Below are 18,910 nucleotides of genomic sequence, written 5' to 3' on the forward strand. Positions count from 1 at the left end.
CAGTGATTGATGCCCTTTAAAAAAATATATAAATAATAATAATAATAATGAAATCCTCGAGAAAGTCCGGCGCCGGGGAAGGTGCTCCCCAGGCCCTGGTGCCTGGCGGTGCCGCCCGGAGTTTTGGGGCCGCATTGTACTTTTTCGTGCCGATTTTTATTTTGGATTTTCTACCACTTCCTGGAGGCCAGGGGGAGGCACGGTGGGAGGAACCAAAAAACTCGGTGCCACAGCCATTTTGTTTGTGGGCAGCATGGTAGAATTCTGTCAGTCAGTCCGAGGAGGGGTTTTTAAAACGGCATTTATGGAAAAACTATCCCCGCCGTGACGGGCGTACCCGGTGAATTTAGCGTTAATTTAGCTCTGGCGGAAGGTAGGTGGTTCTAGCGCGGAAGGAAAGCGAGGATTTCGCTGGGAATTCAAGCCTCCCGCTTCCCAGCCTTTGCTTCGGGCATGACTGGGGCTTTTCCAGCCGCCTGGGGGGGGCTGAGGTGCGGCGGGGCCGGGGGCTGGCCCCGGGGTGCCCCCGCCGCCGGGCCCGGCCGAGGGATGCGCTCCCGGGCACCAAGTTGCTGCGGGGCTGCCGGCGGGGTGGGGCGGCACGGAGGGAGGGAGAAAGGCGAAGTCTGGGCGTTATTTGCTCCAGCTGCCTCTATTTATTCGTTCTGGGGAGGCGGCTGCTGGCGTTGGGAAAGAAGAAGAAAAAAAAAAAAAAAGAAAAGAAAAAAAGGTGGAGGCGGGGGTGGGCTGCGTAGTTTTGCAGTGTCACCGAAAACCAGCGCTAGACTTTGGTCCTGGGTGGCTGGAAGGCGGCTGGAAAATGGCACGCCGCGTTTTTCCAGGCGGTGGCGGTGAAGATGCTGGGGGGGGGAAACCAGGGAGCCGGGGGCGACCGTGGCAAAGTTGTGACCCCGGTGGCTCCCCCCCGGCATCGCCCGCAGAGCCCGGGGAAGCCGCCGCCTTCCTCGCCCTCCAGCCAGGCGGGGGCGGGGGGAGGGACCGGGGAGGGGGGGGGGGGAGAGAAAGTCTGACTTTTTTTTTTTTTTTTTTTTTTTTTTTTTTTTTGCATTTGCGAAATATTTTAAGGATGTTCGGGGAGCCCTTTGCGGCATGGAGGTGGCTGGCGGTGGGAGAGCGAGTATGCGGTCCATATTGTTCCAGGCGGTCTGCAAGGACTGCCTTCTCCCAAGGTAAGTTTGGGCTTTTAACCGAAAATATTTGTGGGGTTTTATTATTTTTTCCCCCCGTGTGTTCGTGCTGTGGAGGGTTTGCCTTGTGCTGGCGAACAAAACAGAGCCTTGTATTTTTCTTAGCTTTGATCTCGTGTGTATTCCACCCAGCGATGTCTCCTTAATAGCGACAATTGCTAAAGTCAGTTTTGCTTCCTCTTTAAAATTTAATGCACGCCGAGCTTACCAACGATTTAAGTTCGATTTCAGGGTGGAAGAACTCGGGTATTTTTATTATTTTTTTTTTTTTTTTGAGATGGACTTGGCTTTTCCTTCTGGCTTTTCATCTGGGGGGTGGTTTCCTTACCGAGTCACAAACGTAGCCCTGGCCGAGTGTTTTCCCGTCTTTAGCAATACAATGCAGCCCCGAGCCACACGGCAGCACATTATGTCGCTGCTCGGCGGCGGTGGCCGTGGCGAAAAAGAGTTTAAAAATGCCATTTGCGATGGTTCTTGATGGATTACTTTGGTCTAAACTACGGGGGGAAACTGCCCTTGGCATGGCGGAGGTGGAGATTGACATCGCAGGGTTTAGATGAAGTTATGGCTGTTAGTAAACCGTGACCTTTTTATTTACAAATTAGCGCTGTTACGGCAATTAGCTCCGAGCATTAGTTATATAAAAGCTCTCGTTTCGCCGCTCCCCGTTCGGGTGGCTGGCGGGGAGGGGGGGGGGGGGGGGGCGTTTTATTTCTTTGCCTCTTTCCCTTCTAAGAAAGGTACATTTGGGAGACATTTTGAAATTTGGGGCATTTTTCTCGGCGCATTTTCCCTCGCACGGGGAGGGGGGGTCGGGAGGGTTGGGAGGGTTTTTTTCTGGGGGGGGGGGGGGGGGGGGGGGGAGCCCCTTTTTGTGTTGCGCCGAGCTGCGGCGGCGGCGCTGTGGCGCTCCCGCACGTTCCGGGCCCTGGCGGACAAGGGGGGGGGGGGGACCCAGAGGGATTTGGGGGGGATCCGGGGGGGTTTGGGGGCAGGTGGGGTGCCGGCAGCCCCATTACATCCCGCCCCGGAGGTGCCCGGAGGGGGAACGGCGGCCCGCAGCGGGCACGACCTCACCCTGCTGCTGCTTTGTGGAATGGAGCTGGTTTTATTCTTTCCTTTTTTTTTTTTAATCTCCATCCACCTAAAGATTTTTTTTTTTTTTTTGGTAATGGGATTCTCGGCCCCACCCCCTTCCCCGAGTGATTTTGCGGTGGCCGCGGAGGAGCTGTGTGTAGCCGTGCAATATGGAAGGCAGCGCTCGGCTCATTGTGCGGCTCGCCCATTGTCTGCCGGGGGCCGGCCCCACCGCGGCCCCCGTCCCTGGGAGCTGGGGCTGGGAGGGGGCTGTGGGGAACGGGGAGATGTGACCCCATTTCTGCAGGGTGGAGACGGGATTCACCTGGAGTGGGTGGGTTTCTTCTTCCCTGCTCTAAGTGGAGCATGAGTTTACATAGACCTACATATATATACATATATATATATATATATATATATATAATTATTCTGCCTTCTTTCTCTTTTGTTACAATCTACCCCTTGCCTCAGTTCCGGGTGCAAATGTTTCGGAAGGCGCTCTGCTAACAGCCATGTTCGGTGGTTAAGAAAACAGGAGTGATTAATGTTGGAAGAAGATGGGTGGGAAGACATAGGCAAGCTTGTGAGCAGAGCATGCATTAAAAAAAACCTCAACAGGTTCAGGAAAAAAATTTAACATTAAATTCACCACACTTTTAAGGCATCCTTGTGGCTATTATTTTGGAGTAATGTGGAGCTAATAACTTTACAAACCTTTGCATCTTACACCTTAATACGTTTATTGCTTTTAAAGAATAAATTTGGCAAGTATTTTACTATTTGAAAGCCATTTTTACAGTTCTCTTGTGCATTTTCATCTTTAAAAATGCATTTGGCCTCTTCTTAAAGAAAGTTTGCTGATTAAGTTATTCACTTTAATGCAAAGTGATGTGCAGCTTCAGGTAATGGTCTCTCTCCTTTCCTGTAATGGTCTCCCTCCTTCTCTCTCAAAAAAAAAAAAGTGAGGTAAAATTTAATTCTATCCTAGGTAAATGTCTTGTAACCTTCCTCCAGTAAGAGGAATTTATCTTCAAGACAGCAGTTGTCTTCCAGGATCTCTTTTCTCTGTCAGACAAGATCTGCTTTTATCAAGTCCTGGCTGCAACATGGAGCCCTGCTGGCCCATGAAGGTTCATTATGAGCATTACATCTTCAAGGCCCTCATGCTTTTTCCTAGATCCAAGAGTTGTACCAAGCTATGGGCCTTCTGCGAAGAATTTTGGACATTTTCCATCTCTGAAACCAGGTTGCCAGATCACAAGGTTGGCACTTGAGGTTACACCAGTAGCAGTAAACCCACTTCTTGAATCTGTTGCAGTAATGATAAATCTTGGAGAACCTCTGGGTCATTCAGATTTAAGTAATTCTTACACAACTTTCCTTTTCTTCTTTACATCATGTAGAGCAGTGTTCAGTTTGCTCATTCATTGATAACAATATTGAACAAATGATAAACTTCTGAAGGCCATTTCATGTTTCTGCTCTTCTTGCTATCCTGGATTATGGAAGTGGTGACTTCTTGTGACTGTAGTGCAGGCCACAAACAAACTGATTGCTAGTGATCATGCTGCTGAGAGGCAGCTTCTAGCTCTGGTCAGCAAAAATATGAATTCTGAGTAGAAATCTGCTATTTTCTCCTCTTTGGGCAGGGCTATTATTTATCATTGGTTGTGGTTTTGCAGCTTTGCTGCATCTTATGAAAGCGTCTACTCTCACTCTTACCAAGAAGTTACAAGGTAAGAGGAATGAAGTGCTGGTATTTTGCAACTTAGTGGTTTCCTCACTTCTCTCCTGCTTCTTTTTTGAGCCATTGTTGAACAAGAAACAGTTTCCAGCAGATGTGTTGCCAACAAGGAATAAGAATTGATTAAGATTTAGTGTTCTCTCAAAGCTAAGTCACAACTAATTTACTTCCTGCATCTTCTGCAGAAATGTCTGGAAGACACATTACTGAGGAGTGGCTTTGCCTCAACTGCACGTCTCCCAGCCGCACTCCTGAAATGTCTGTGCCTGGCCAAAACACAAGAGGTTGTAGCTTTTGTTGTTTTTGTTCGTTTGTTTGTTTTGGAGGTGGTCTTAATTTTGTTCTCTATGTACCACTCCAGTTCTCAGATAGCAAAACTAATATGTTTTTCTCCTAATACACTTTCCCTTTTACCTAGAAACTTTGTGTAGGCTCTATATACTTTTTCAAGATATTTGGCTCTCCTGGCTTAAAACTAATTGAAATATAGCATCTTATCATAAACTAAATAATACTTTTAAGATGTTAACCCATCCTGACCCTTCAGCTGGACCTGTGATCAATCAATACGTTCTGCTTGCCTTCATGACAATATTACTAGTATTATATATTCAAGTAGGAGACAGAAGGTAATGCTGGCTGGCTGTAGAGGTACACGTGTATGTTACAGACCCCAGCAGATCTAACCAGCAGATCTAACCAGCTTCCAGAGTTAGCCAATAATGATGTGAAGACAGCTCCCCAGATGTGTGCTAGTGGTATAAGAGAACATCATCTGGGACTCAGTTCAAATCACAGCTGTACCTCCTGATGTATTCACTCTATATATCACTGTTCCCTCTTTTCCTACATGTGGTAACACACCTTGATGGCTTTGACTCCTGGCTGTTCACTTTTGAGGGTTCTAAACTATTGATTGATTCTTTGAATCAACACTCAACAAGGTTTAGGGAAGTGGAATAAAAAGGTTTCTCTATTTTATAAACCCATCTGACATAGTCTTGTTTCTCACCTTCCTTGTTATCTGTAGTACTCCACATCATACGTGTCAGCATCAAATCATAGCAATAAATAGTTTTTAAACAACTTTCTTTAAGGGTAACCTGTTTCCCAGCTGTGAACAAAGTCTGTCTGTCTTGCTCCAGACTCTCGTTCTTCCATGCCTCTTCCAGACTGCAACTTGTATGGCTCTTTAGTGCTATGCATCAGAGGAAGCTGCATCCAGAGATTAAAGCATCCTTCCAACTAGCATTCTTCATATTTTTCCTCTTTTATCAAATGCCTCAAGAAGGTAATTCATGTTGTAATAGAGGTCCAAATCCTTGAGACAATCTAGGATTGTAAATGCTTTAGTAAATACACGTGGGTGGGGAAAAAATAAATCAGTGCTTTGAAACAATTTCTCTGATTTGCTGTTGTTCACAACAAAGCAAATGTGTGCTTTTGACACATACAACCATTGGTTTCAGCCCCCCAGGCCTTCTTTAGATTCTTAAGTCATGTTTCCAGTATATCATATTACCACAGGCCCTGGCAGCAAGAGAATATATCAGTACTATATGTTTCCTTAATAGGATGTTCATAAGTTTTTTTCTACTGATAATAGCTAGAGCCTAAAATTGGTGTGCAAAATTTGACCCCTAAAGTGGGCACTGAAGTAATTACAAATTACATACGTTTGCTAAAAAAGACTCTTTTTACCTACCTTAAATATTTCCCCTATAAACAACAGAGAGAGAAAACTGAACTGCTACATATTTTGTGAGTGCTAATCCTCGCTGGCTGTGCAGGAAATTGAGATACTGCTTTAGAGATCCCAGATGGTAAATGGATGGTTGCTCAGAGGCATACAATACTGTACAACAGAAAACAAAATGTAGGAAAACCCAGGAATAGTGAACAGAACCAAGGACTTGTTCCTCCCAGAGCAGTCCTCTTTGTGTCAGGTTCCATTTTGCTTTTTCTCTGGGAACAAACATACGGCTAGATGTCGGAGTAACAAACCCGTGAGATGGTGTTAACTCATGCTTCAGTGGATTAACAGTAAGTTACGCTTCTGAGTAAATTGGAATCAATGTATCATAAACATTTAAACTTTAGATGGGGAGTGTTAAATCTGTAACCCTAATTGCTGAAACAGGTTGAAGATTCTTAAAAATAATAACCCAAATATTGTGCCTCTATTTGGAGGTGAAGAATGGTTTAAACTTCGCTAATTATCCTGACCAGATCACCAGCTGCCTAATATGACTAGCTCAGGTGTGAATATCCATACATACTTAGGGTGTGAATACACACCCTAATGTTTGTTTTCACCTTGACGTGTGTGTGATTTAGGTAATGAAAAGTTAGTCCTTAATCCTCTCTCCTATTCAGAGCTTTAAGAAACTTGCTAAATACAAGCAAGATCTCTTTGACCTTAAGAGGTACGTGCAGCTTGAATGTTCACTAACACAAATAAGGAGGAGGTTTTCATGTTTATTCAAACAGGATGAAAAATAGGTGACGCAACTCTGGGCCTTTCAGCACTATAGGCATCCCTTAGGTCTTATATTTGCTTATTAGGAATCTTGGTGCTGCTGATACAATGTGATAACTAAAAGAATAATTTTGTCAGAGTCCTTTCACCTGGCAGCTTTTCATCTTCTGTAATGCCAGGCCTAGACAGAGCATCCTTAGCCTGATGTATTGGTTCAGGAAGTTTTTTCTTGAAGAAAAATTAAAATTTAATTTCAAAATGTTACAATACAGAGCAATTGTGTTATTTCTGATGGTCTTAAATGGATCCATACAAGGCAGAATACCTTGATGATATTCAACACTGATTGCGGCATTTTCTTTGAATTGTGAATATGCAATCAGCTTTTTTCTGACAGAGAGGAAAACTGTTTATATCTGACTCCACATGCATATATTCTGGACCATATCCATTTACAAGCACTCAAAGAATGAGAATTCCACAAAAACGTGTTCTAATTTCTGTTGTCATCTCTGAATCAATTTCCTAGCTAAAAATCTGCTGTCGCAGCAGGTTAGAAATTCTAGGCAAGGATACTTTCAGATGAGCTACTTTAATGTGAGAAACTGTCTTCTACATTCTTTGATATTTTTGAAATTTTACCGTTACATTATTTTAATTAGGTTATGTACTTCTGTGCTAACAGCCTTCTTGAGTTGCTTACAAATTAGATGAAGTTGTACAAACTTGGCATCGGTGACCAGTAGCTGGCTTGTGCACAGGACCCTGTGTTAGTGAGACTGGTGTCTGTCTCCTCTTGGAAGGTGAGAGTGCCAGACAACTATAAAACAAGCACATCATTTAAGAGAACTAAGTATCTGTATTGGAGTGAGGGAGAGAGCCTTAACTAGTACTCTAAATAATTTGAGAAAACCACTTTCCACTTGTTTGTGTTTCTCAGGATGCCCTTACACTGGACTTGAGGATCTCACCTGAAATATATATGGTGTCCTGGTCTATTTTGAAGACTACTTCAGTATCTAAAAGGGGGTAGACTTAGTCTGGATATTAGGAAGAAATTCTTCACTCAGAGGGTGGTGAGGTGCTGGCACAGGTTGCCCAGAGAAGCTGTGGATGCTGGAGGTGTTCGAGGCCAGGTTGAATGGGGCTTTGAGCCCTGGTCTAGTGGAAGGTATCTCTGCCCATGGCAGGGGGGATGGAAGCAGATGGTCTTTAAGATCTCTTCCAAGCCAAGCCGTTCTGTGACTTCTAATCTACACAGGGTGACCAACCCCTTAGCCCATATCAAGTCAGCTTTGGTTTTCTGAGCCCACACATAGAGGCACAGAGAAAATAATCTACTTTTTTCTTTCTTCTCAGGGCAACTTATCCTTCTCAACTGAAACACTTTCTCTGTCAACAACTGCCAAACTCCCACAAGTGTTTTGCATTCTCTAGATGTTGAAAGACCTCTAGGAATGTATCTTCAGGTTAACCCTATCAATTTACTATTTTTATGCCTCTGACAGAATCATTTATGTACACACATTCAGATATAATATCACAAAACAGTCTTGTCAATTGGTTTTGTATTCAGCTCTAGCCTCCTCTGCTGGATATGTATGTTCAAACTCAGTTCATTGTTTTCCGCTAATAGAGTGGTATTAATTTGAGCCTTCTGAAGTGTGTATACAAATGCTTGCATATAAATATGGTCTTGATTAGTTTGTATCCCAAAGACAAACAGTATCTCTGTAGTGTTCTCTCTTATGGTTAATTTAGAAGTATAAATCAAAATACAGTGTGTAATGTAAAGGAATCTGTACCTGAGGTTGAAATAATTAGTGTTCTCATAAGCTAATAAAAATCCAGAAGTACCAGAAAAATCTTCAAATTGAAGACTGAGGATACAAAAGCTAATCAAGGTAACTAACCATTAAAAATAACTAAAAAAAAAAAACCAACAACTTGTACTTCAGGATCCTGTGTCTATACATGAGACATCCCTCAGTTTACAGACTTTTTAAATGTTAGTCTTGCAGTTCCAGACTTTCAGAATCCAGAAGATGAGATGTGTGTTCATTTTTTTCTTTATTTGGAGAAATGTATTGGTTCTAAGTATGGTATAGGCTATTTTTGATGCTTGGTTACATCTATGTGACTTTACTATATTCCTACTATGTTTTCAGTAACTCTCCTATGAACTCCACCAGCCACTAGTATTTAAGTGTAACAGCCCAGAATTTCACAAGCTGCTGTTTGAAAGGAACAGCGCAATCCTATTACTTTGATCTGGAATTTGAGTTTAGTCATACTGGAGGTGGGTAGGTAGGGGCACTGACATTTAAAAACAAACAAAACTAACCAAACAAGAAAGCTTGGAGTTGCCACTATCTTCCACCCCACTGCCCCTCCCCTTTAAACGTGTATATTGGGAAATACCTCTTCATTCCAAGAGGCAAGTATACTTTCCTGCCCCCCAAAAATCTGAAATCCAGCTAATTCCTATCTAGATATAAATCAGTGATCTCCTGAATTGCCTGAGGCAAGTGGATACACAGCTTTCATTCTGAACCAGGAATTGCAATTTAAAGCATTTGACATGACAGAGTAGGTATTGGCTATAACTCTGCCTTATTTCACATCAGCGATATAATTCTGAATATTTGCAAAGGACCTGATCGTTCTGTCCAGAAGCTCTGAAGCACCTGAAACAACAGACTGACTTGCAAGAAAGGGTTGCTATCCTAGGAGGGTAAGGTATTAAAGTAAATGTTTTATTTTAAAAACAAAATGTAAAAAGTTAAAATCACTGAAAATTGTGGCTTGAATTTGCTGTAAAGTTGCAAATACATGCACAGGGCCATGCGATTAACAGTTACAGCAGTAAACTTTTTCCAGTTATGCCCCAGTACACTCTTTTTATCCCTTTTTATCCCAGGTCAGTGTGTGGACATTGTGGCAGCCTAAGGTTTCTGTAGTGGTGTGGGGGCTTTTTCTTTTTAACTTAATGGTCAGCTGACAGATTAAAGGTGGAGTACATTGCTGTCCCTACCATTAAACCTCAGTGTTACCATAATTTTTATATTTGCTCTACCTTTTTAGCCCTTCACCTTATTCTACGTGGAATATCAAAGTAACCTATACTTAGCTCTTTGATTAATGAATTAGCAGTTGTGTTAGGTTAGGTAGAGAAGGTGGGTTTGGTGTGTTTTGTTTTGTTTTGTTTTTTTTTTTAATTTGGTGGTCTTAATATCTTTTATTATTATTTTTGGTGAGCCCAATCCTCCACATTTCCAGCAAATATTTTTGCCCTTCTACTGGAAATGCACAATCATGTGATGAACTTTACTTGACTTGGTAACTGTGTGTTATAAACCTGTGTTCTCAGAAGTTCATAGCTAAGAAAAGTGTGGATGGCCTGTGTGCCAAGGTCAAATTTCAGTTACCATGGCTTTTTTTAACCAGTATTTAATTATTAGAGTAATTAGCATGACGAATGAATAGTAATTTTTAATATTATTACTGATTTATATTTCAGAATCAAAAATGTTTGGGATAAAATTGCTTTTTTGTTGTTGTTCTTAAGTTCTGAAACTTAGAGTTGTACTGAAACATACACCTCTCTTGCCTGATGGCAGCACCCAATTGGTACCTGCTTAACTGGAGGGGTAACACAGAAGCTTCTCTTTAAGTGCATCTGTAGAAACCCAGTAACATGGTATCGTGTATTGTTAATGCCCAAAAGAATAAGGAACTTTAAGGGCGACACAGATAGTGCCTTTTAATTAGGAGCTTCTCAAAAAGTCCTAAAATTTAATTTTTCATCTTTAAAGGACTTCGGGGGGGGGAAAAGGAGCTTGAAAGTGCTGTTTTCTACAAGTTCAGCCTAGGATCCCACTAGTCCAGGTCCTGTAAGTTTCAGTGAATGTCATAAGGGCAGACAAATACAAGAGATTAGAGCGGTTTTTTACATTCATAATAAACTATTTAATTTTGGAACTTGGTTACTTTTTAAAATTAATTGCTTTACAGTCATTTGCTAGTGGAATAGGAAAAATTGAAAGGAAAAATAAATTGCAGTTGTTCTGGAGGAACAAAAGGAGGATCAAAAAGTCTGCACAACGCACTAAAGACTTACATCTTCTAAATTAGTATTATTTTAATGCTGTTTATAAACACTATTTCAATTAATACTATAAATTCAATTATACTATTGAAATTAAGTGCTTATGCTGAGTGCTAAGGAAAAAAAAAAGGACCAGTGTCAACATCTGATGTGTTAATTTGATGATCTGGTTACTAAGTTTTATATTCAGCATTGGACTTATTAGTACTCAAGGAAGGGGAAAGTACTCATTCAACTTAGATGAGAATTGTAGTTAATTATAAAAGAGTCTTTAAAAAAATCAGCTTAGACAGATTCAGTAAAGAGAGAAACTGTTAGGTGAGTAAAGTAGAGCATCAGGTAATTCACAGTAGGCATTTTGTATTTCATATAAGTTGCATAATAAAGTTTGTAAACTACTGCATTGCTATTCTTAGAAAATCACATATATGATCACTAGAAAAGAAAATGAATTTAAAGAATATTTTCCAAATCATAGAATAGAGCATAAAGTCAGACATTTCAGGATTTTTTTGTTCCCCTCCTTTTTTAAAAAAAAATATAATAATAATTTTTAACTTCACTGAAGAGTTACATTTTACAACTTTGTCGTATTACTAAATTCTTAGTAATTCTTATTTTGTGGAATATTTGCTGGAAAAGATGACTAGAGCGTGAATTCAAGGTGTATTTGTATTTTGGAGGGAGTATATATTACTGAATTGAAGAATAAACTCCAAATAATTTATCTCATAGCACTTAGAGTTCAAGATAACTATTCTGAATCCACTAAAACTTAAAAAGAACTCATAAAGGGAAAGATATCTCTTTCAATGTAGAAGAGTCTCAGCAGAAGTAATTTTTGTTTCTTTAGCACTGCTGTATCTGACAATCACTGCTTCCATTACTACGTGCTTACACACACACACAAAAAAAAAAACCTTAAGTCTCCTAAATAATAAGCCGTATAAAGGAAGCTAATTCCTTTTGGGCAGTGCCAGGAGAAGGGAAAAAAAAAAAACACAACCACCCTAAATCAAACCAAATAAAAATCAACAAAAACCCATACCCAGCAAACCGTTTGTTTTCAGATGTTTCAGACAGATAGAGTCTATTTTACCATCCTGTTTGCCTTACAACAAATGTTGACTGCTTAAAATAATAATCCTACTTTAGAAGGAGGTGTAAGTCATTAGTGCCTCTTGCAGACTTTGCTCCTCCTGTGGAGGCAGTGCTTGCAGTGTCTTGAAGATCCTAGTTGCAGTTATACAAGTAGCAGTGTGATAATAGTTTTTGCTGCTCCTCTGTAAGCTTTGTTCCTTTTCAGAAAAACAATTGATAGCTGCTGGCTTTACCTCCTCTTTTAGATGTAGCTCAGTGGCACAACCTTTCAGGTTCAGCTTGGGTTTTCAATTCTGCCTGCAGTAAATTGATTATTCCTGGATTACATTTAGACAGTTTCCCTGAGGATGCTGGACTTCACTGTTACATATGTATGACTGGCCCTATGTGTTCTCCAAGCAGGATTACTCTGCTAAAATGGCATCTAATGCCTTCCATTCAGGTGGAAAAAGGTTGCCTGTTCTATATATAATAGAAACTATAAAATCCCACCCATACACAGCTGTAACCAGCCTGTAAGAAAATAATAAATATTGCCTTTATAGACTAGTTTAGACACTAGTCTCATAGGTCAAGGTTTTCAAATATATAGCATATGACAGTTTTACTGTCTTGAGTATGTATTAAATTGCATGTAGTTTGGTCACTTTCAAATCCTTTTTGCACAAGTTTATCATTCCAGAATTGTGTGGCTTTCACAAAGTGGATCATGTGAGGAAAGAGGGCATTGGCATTAAGCTGTAGTCTGAAAAACAACTTCTTGCACGGGTCCTACTGAATTTCCTTCTGATTTATATAGTTGTTTGTTCACTTTTTTTTTTTCCTGAGTTGTTGAAGTATCTGATCAGATTCCCAACTTGGTGTTCAGTGCAGCTTCATAAGCAGGTGTCCTGATGTCCTGATATGAATGAGGGTGCAGTGTGGCTACAGACAATCATAGAAACAGAGTGGTTTGGGTCGGTAAGGACTTTAATGCCCATCCAATTCCAACCCCCTGCCATGGGCGGGGACACCCCCCACCCGCCCAGGTTGCCCAAAGCCCCATCCAGCCTGGCCTTGAACACCTCCAGGGATGGGGCATCCACAGCTTCTCTGGGCAGCCTGTGCCAGTTTCTCACCACCCTCTGAGTGAAGAATTTCCTCCTAACCTCTAATCTTTTAAATCTCCCCTCTTTTAGTTTAAAACCATTCCCCCTTGTCCTGTCATTATCTGCCCGAGCAAAAAGTTGCTCTCCATCTTCTTTATAAGCCCCATTTAAGTACTGAAAGGCTGCAGTGAGGTCTCCCCAGAGCCTTCTCTTCTTCAGGTTGAACATCCCCAGCTCTCAGCCTTTCTTCATAGAAGTCCTACAGCCCTTTGATCATCGTCTTGGCCCCCTTCTGGACCCACTCTGACAGCTCCACGTCTATCTTGTGCCGGACTCCAAGTGAGGCCTCAACAGGGCAGAGCAGAGGGGCACAATCACCTCCCTCCCCTGATGTCCACCCCTCTGTTGATGCAGCCCCAGATGCAGTTGCCCTTCTGGGCTGCAAGCAGCACTGCTGGCTCACGTCACGCTTTTCATCCACCAGAACCCCCAAGTCCTTCTCTGCAGGGCTGCTCTCAATGAGTTCTCCCAGTCTGTGCTCATGTCTGGGATTGCCCCAACCCAGGTGCAGCACCTTGCACTTGGCCTTGTTGAACCTGGGCCCGCTTCTCAAGCTTGTCCAGGTCCCTTCTGATGGCACCCCCTCCTTCTGTTGTATCAACTGCACCATTCAGCTTGGTGTCACCTGAGAACTTGCTGAGGGTGCCCTCCATCTCGCTGTCTGTCACTGATCAAGGTGCTAAAACAGGACTGGTCCCAAGACAAACCCCAGAGGAACACCACTTGTCACCAGCTTCTACCTGGACATGGAGCTTTTGACTACAACTCATGGCTGGAGCCATCAGGCCAATTCCTTACCCACTGAACGTCTCACCCTTCAAATCCATCGCTTTCCAGTCTGGAGATCAGGATGTAATGTGGGACCATGCCAAAGCCCTTACAGAAGTCTACGTAGGTGACATTGGTAGTTCTTCCCTTGTCTATTTGATGGAGTCACTCCACCACAGCAGGGCACCAGGCTGATCAGGCAGGATTTGCCCTTGGTGAAGCCGTGCTGGCTGTCTCACATCACCTCCTTGTCCTGCATGTGCCTTGATAATTGAATCACAGAATCACAGAATTTCTAGGTTGGAAGAGACCTCAAGATCATCGAGTCCAACCTCTGACCTAACACTAACAGTACCCGCTAAACCATATCCCTAAGCTCTACATCTAAACGTCTTTTAAAGACTTCCAGGGATGGTGACTCCACCACTTCCCTGGGCAGCCTGTTCCAATGTCTAACAACCCTTTCGGTAAATTGCTTTCAGGAGGATCTGTTCTGTGACCTCCCCAAGCACAGAGGTGAGGCTCGCTGGTCTGTAGTTCCTGGTTCTTCCTTTTTACCCTTTTTAAAAATACAAATGATTTTTCCATTTTTCCAGTCACTGGAGACCTTGCCTCACTATCAGGACTTCTCAAATATGATGGAGAGAGGCCTGGCAGTTACATCAGGCAGCTCCCTCAGGACCCTGGGACAGACACCATTGGGCCCCAAAGACTTGCTCAGTTCCATCAAACCTGCTCTTTGCTTACAGTAGGAGGGACTTTGCTCCTCCAGCCCCTGCCTAGAAGTAACTGTTGTTTCCAGTTTTCCTTTCTCATTTATCAGAAGACATACGCTCTCCTTGGCCTTTCTTTTCTGACCAGCGTACCTCTAGAGTTCTTTTTTGTTACTCTTTGCAGCCCTTGCCAAGTTCAGTGTCACCTAGTCTTTGGCTTTCCTGATCCAGTCCCTGCTCATCTGGACAGCATCCCTGTGTTCTTCCCAGGCCTCGTGTCCCCGCTTCTGCTGCCTGTGCACCTCCTTCTTACATCTGTTTGACTGGCTTCCTGCCTTGCCTGCTTGGTTTCTTACACATGGAGGTGGGGAGTTCTTATGCTGTAAGAAAAGCATCCTTAAAGATTTGCCAGCTCTGATCAGTTCCTCTGTCCCTAAGGACTGTTTCCCAGGGAACCTCATCCACTAGGTCTTTAAATAGCAAAGTTCACTCTTTGGAAGTTCAGAGTCCTGATTTTGCTTTCTGCCAGGCAGATATTCCTTCAGATCAGGAACTCAACCAAGGCAAGGTCGCTGCAGCCCAGGCTGCCTCCAGTCTTAGCCTCTGTAATGAGTTCATCTGCACTGGTGAGCACCAGCTCCGGTACCACTTCTCCTCTGGTTGCTTTGTCTAATACCTGCACCAGGAACTTATCCTCAGCTCATTCCAGGAGTCTCTGGGGTTGCTCTCAGCCTGCTGTGTAGCTTTTCCAGCAGACACCCGCGTGGCTGAAATCCCCCATCAGGATGAGAGCGTGAGTGCAGTGCTTCTTGTAGCTGAAGCAAGGAAGTGTTAACAGGCTCCCCTTGATCAGGTGGCCAGTAGTACACCCCAACCACAGGGTGTCCTTTATTGGTCTGGTCCTTGTTTTTTACCTACTGGCTCACAACCCGTTTGTAGCTTTTTCTCGGGCAACTCTTGATAATCTATTAATTCTTCAAGGTAGAGGGCAGCACCACCACCCCTCCTTCCCTGCCTGTCTCACCTGAAAAGTTTGTAGCCCTCGACTGCAGTGTTCCAGTTGTGTGATTCGCCCCATGATGTTTCTGTGATAGCAATTAGCTCACAGTTTTCTAATTGCACCATGGCTTCCAACTCCTCTTGCTTGTTTCCCAAGCTACATTCACCAGTGTAGAGGCACTTCAGCTGGGCTCTCAGCCACATCACCTTTTTAGAGGAGCACTCCCTATTTCCTTTAGGACAATTCAATTATTTCCCTGCTGCTTCCTAAAGTGTTGGTGTTCCCTGGTTCTTCCCTGTCACTCAGAATTACATCTCCTTTCCCCACTGAGTCTAATTTAAAGTTCTGCTAATAAGCCCAGCGAACTTGCTGCCCAGAATGTTCCTGCCACAGCTGGCCAGGTGTGCCCCATCTGGTGTCAGTGTCCCAGCTCACAGATCCCAGCCCTCTGAGGTGGCAGCAGCCACATGTCAGTCATTCACCTGATCTGAAAAAGGAGAAAACAAATTGGCAGAGCAGAGAGCAGGACTTAACAGTGTTGTTAATGAAGGCGGAACACTATAAAACCAGTCTCGTGCTCAGAGCCTGTGAAATGACAGAACTGTTGTTCATTTCAGCCTGTCCTGTTTTATTAACTTTATTTTACATTAGGTAGTGCTGTCTTGTGAGTTCCTTTATGTAGTTGTAAAATGTGCAACCCATTGATCAGGTGGTAATCCTTTTTATCCAGTTTTAAGTATGGGCACTTGCAACAAAGTGTTGAAACTTCAGATTTTGTTGCTGACTTCTGTGTTCTGTTCTGAATGTTAAGGACAGATAGTTTTGTTAGACTGCTTTCCTAGACATTTCTCATAAGGTACTGTTCATGAGACTAGCTGTCATAGGCTTTATGGTGGAAAAAAATGGAAAAAAAATGCTCATGTTTAATGCTTCTGAGCTTCCTATTTTATCAGTTGTTTTTGTTTTTTTTTTTTGGGGGGGGATATAAAATTAGGCAGCTTTGGAATCTAAAGGATTGCTTCCACCCCCTATATGTTGAGTGGGAACAGAAATAGAAGATGAAGTGTTTTATTATCCCTTCTCTCATCTACTTTGTATTCCAAAGTGTAAATTAAAAGTGCTTACAAAAAATAAGTAATAAAAGAATTGGTCATGCAGTATGTGTACCTTCCCATTCACTACAGAAACAACAACAAAAATGTGCGTGTGTGTATGACAAAGCACTTTCTCCTGATAGAGACAAGAAGTGAGGAACAGTGATTCACTTGGTCACTACTTCAGGTTATGATTCAATAAGAACTTCCGACAAGCTTTGTACCTGTTGCATCTCAACTGTGAATGCCTTAAATAACTGAGTGAATATACCACATCATTCTTTGAGATACCAGAGCTATGAGACATTAAATTGTCTTTCAGAAACTGCCAGAAGTTATCACAGGTGTTTTGCAGCAGCTTTGTAGTGTGGTATCTGAACGCTTTACATGTTTGACAGGTCCATTATCTCTTTTATAACAGGTAGTTGACATCATCAGATAAAGTGAAATTTACTAGGAATGACACCAGTTAATTTATGATTGAAATCTTTGTTGTTAAGGTAATTTCTACAATGTGTCTACTTACTACTGTACTTAGTGTAGCATAAAACTTCATTAAATGAAGAACCTGTAGTGTCATATTTGCCTACACTTACTTCATTTTAATCCAAATTCCAGTTAGTTGACCATGATGACTTAAAAGAATAAAGCTATCTGTAATATCTGTAATGATATGAAACATAAATAAGTGCAAAAAGATAGCTGAGGATCAAACTTGCACAGAAGAATTATTAGCAAATGTAAACCAGGAATATGCTTACAGAAAACATCATCTCTTACCATAAAACGAAAGAGCCACCTATACTTTTCCAAAGAGTAAATTATGGAAAGAAAACAAAGCATGGGAATTCCCTAAGTTGCTATTTCTTAATATGTGATTATTGAAAATGAGGGAAGAAAGATCAGTGATACTTTTTTTGTCAGTTCAGAGTAGTCGACCGTAACAAAGCTCAAAGGCCAAACACATCTTATCAAAATTGTTATATAATTAAGTGATGAGAGAGTGAGCTCTACAATAGTAGAAATTGGTTATAAAATAGGCTGAGAGTGGTGGGGGGGAGGCAAATATTTATGGATAAGCAAGTTAGTATATAATCTAGTATACGCAGTCTATTCCTCAATTTATGAAAACATGGTAGCATCTTCTGGAAAAAGCTCTTTTTAAATGGTTGACAAATGAGAAATGTTTTACCCTTAACATATTCTACTCTTAAAATCTGCTACAGTTTTAAGTAGGCACAAGAAAAGTAGGGTCAGAGAAGATGCATATATGTACAGAGTCAAATGTACTGGGATTTCTAATCCTAGCTTGACTCTGGATTCATTTTTTTTTTTTTTGAGGGGGGGGGGAAGGCAAGGAAGTAATCTTGCAGTGAGGCTGGAGTGTGGAATGACATCAGATGTTCACTGCTACTACTGGCTGTAAAGATCTATTTTTTCAAGTAAATATGCTTTCCATAAAACTGGAACAGAAAACTCGTATATGTAATATCAGCCACTATATTATACAAATCAGCCTCCGTACTATACGTGTTTTCAGTTTTTAGTGCTCTTATATTACACTTGCCTTTTTATAACATCTCTTTATTAAAAAAAAAAAAAAAAGGGGGGGGGGGGGGGATGGTTGAACTTTCTCGTAGCAATTTATATCTGTAAATTTAGAGCTACTTGATTCCAGAAAGCACCTATAGTTTAAGCTATGTGTCCTTTGTGCATAGCTGTTTTGTGCCTAGAACCAATGACTGCTGTTGGAATAGGAGACAATATTAGGCACCTGTTCAGAAGACAACTCATGTTTAAATAAGCTACTGTCTTTTTTTTTTTTTTGGCTGAGAAATTTTAAGCCACAAAACTAAATACTGAAATTTGTAAAAAAAAAAAAAAAAAAAAAAACAAAAACAAACAAACAAAAAAAAAAAAACTGTCAAATGCTGTGTAGAACTTGCAAACAAAAATAGCAAGTTAAATAATTAGGCTTCGTAAACCTGAGTTAGATGCTCTAACAAGAGACCCCTGTCTGTAGCTACATAGATCAAATTGTTGGATCCCCTCCCTTAATGCCTAATCTGAATCCAGTGGTTTTGACTGAATATTGAAATCAGCTTGTATTTACTATCCAGACAGCTGACATATTAAAACTGTTTTACTAAACTGAAAGAAGTTTGTACAGCTCGTTTTTAAGTATTTTGAGATCATAAAAAGATAGCGTTAGAGGCATCTGTTTGATACTCCAAAGAAGTATTTTCATCAGTTTGTAAAAACAAAACAAACAAAAACAACCACCAGGAATTCAAATCAATTTATTCTTTACGTTTCAGATTCCTTCCAGTTCATTAAATTTTACTTTTTATAACAGATACTGTACAATTTCTCAACTTTAAAGTAGAGACGGACAGGATAATGCTTGTCTATTGTGTTGTTTGTTCATTTAATAAACCAGACAAACAGCATAACATATAATGGTTCATCT

The 18,910-nt window shown here is 41.6% G+C and overlaps 1 protein-coding gene across 2 annotated transcripts in view; it reads left to right on the forward strand.

Moving 5' to 3' along the window:
* Positions 1-244: 244 nt before the first annotated feature.
* EPC1 (enhancer of polycomb homolog 1) overlaps positions 245-18,910 on the forward strand; it is a 68,549-nt gene continuing 49,883 nt past the window's right edge. The window contains exons 1-3 of one of the 2 annotated variants that reach the window (XM_084281756.1): positions 245-373; positions 1,087-1,190; positions 4,215-4,313. The gene's annotated coding sequence lies outside the window, so the exon portion shown is untranslated. The remainder of the gene's footprint in view (positions 374-1,086; positions 1,191-4,214; positions 4,314-18,910) is intronic. The other variant, XM_084281755.1, reaches the window with a different exon arrangement.

This window comes from Netta rufina (assembly GCF_964035555.1).
Source record: "Netta rufina genome assembly, chromosome: 2".
Taxonomy (NCBI): Eukaryota; Metazoa; Chordata; class Aves; order Anseriformes; family Anatidae; genus Netta; species Netta rufina.